The 1,481-nt window shown below is 35.9% G+C and overlaps 1 protein-coding gene across 1 annotated transcript in view; it reads left to right on the top strand.

The window, feature by feature from the left end:
• The window catches only part of LOC119586481 (chitotriosidase-1-like), a gene marked incomplete at its 5' end in the record, with an annotated part of 10,684 nt that extends 10,298 nt beyond the window's left edge, over positions 1-386 (top strand). The window contains 1 exon segment of the mRNA XM_037935218.1: positions 1-386.
• Between the last annotated feature and the right edge of the window lie 1,095 nt (positions 387-1,481).

Consider the following 1,481-nt stretch of genomic DNA (forward strand, 5'->3'; position numbering starts at 1 on the left):
ATCCTCCCCTACTGCATACCCTATATTGATCCACAGGGCAAGTTCAGCACAAACAGACACTTCTCAAAGCCTGTTTTTTTTCGATTTTTTTTCTTCAATTTACTCTGGCTTATACTGTGTCTTTATGTACACGTTATAAAGAAAGTGTCCTAGTTGATAATTTTGTTATCCATGAATAAAAGTAAATGATTCACATGCTTTGTATTGGTTCTTAATGACTCAATTGAGTGGTTAATTTTTTTATAACAGTTAATTGATGGAGTGACGATTTTTACTTTATTATTATAGCATTAACTATTCTGCTTTACAGAAATAAATTCCTAAGTACATGTGTGGTCATAAAAAATGTAAGCTTATGTTTTAGTTGAATAAAAAATTGGTTCTTGCGTCTCTCTTTATTTCTCCCTTTGTATTGACAGATGCTGAAAGGTTTTATTAACTTTAAATGTCTTAATGGATTAGCATTAATGAAAGAAACTGTTAGAAGGGATTTTAAAATAGTACCCATCTAAATGCGAGGTCCTGAAAAGAGTAAAAATATTTCATAATCGTGAATTTTTGTGAGAATAGAAACTCCACATAACATAAGGCAAAACCCAGCCTTTCCAAGCACAAGTAGCTCAACATAGGAGGAAATCCGAACAATATAAGTAGATTCTTGCACTCTTTGGTTGCATTGAGTGAGACATTAACAAATGAATTAATAACAACGATCAAAGGATAATATTCATTAATCTAGAGCTCATTCACTGAATAATTCTGTAATCTTGCGGAACCTTTGGCCAGCCCATGCTTAAAATATACAATATACACTACATATACTTCTGTACACTTCTACATGTGTTCATACGTATACAGGTTTTGGGAATTAAACCATAATACTGAAGTTTCGTATCTAAATAAGCAATCGAGCTGGGATTTCCTCTTCCTATTTCCTGAATCGTATTTACCCCATTCCGTAAAACAAATTCTCTTGTTTAATTTGATAAAATGCTAGTTTTATCATGTGGCAACCTACTGGCGTGATTGTTTCTTACTTACTACTTGGCCGCCATACGATCCTCCTCACCTGACGCAGTGGTTATCAGCAACCTGACGCAGTGGTTATCAAATATTTAATCCAGGAGTGTAGTTGATGAGGCTGAGTGATGGTGCAGTAATAAAAACAGCTATTAGAGAGTATCGGACACAAAGTCACGGATACGTTAACATCAGCCGACTATGGCCTCGGAACAGACAGTCGTTGAGAATGTTACTGGGGAGCGTTGAGTACACCCAACATATTTTATGCACTGAGGGTTTTGGTCATTGTTCTGGCCAGCTGTTGTTCTATATTCTTTTTGTTTTTTGAAGTGCGAATTATTAGATATCGACTGATAACCTTCTTCAACTATAGGTATTTGAGGCCACTGCATGTACTCTAATCCGGTGGTTCCCAAACTGGGGACCATATAGCAGAATACAGGGGGCATAATCTGAGG

This window comes from Penaeus monodon, chromosome 21 (assembly GCF_015228065.2).
Source record: "Penaeus monodon isolate SGIC_2016 chromosome 21, NSTDA_Pmon_1, whole genome shotgun sequence".
NCBI lineage: Eukaryota > Metazoa > Arthropoda > Malacostraca > Decapoda > Penaeidae > Penaeus > Penaeus monodon.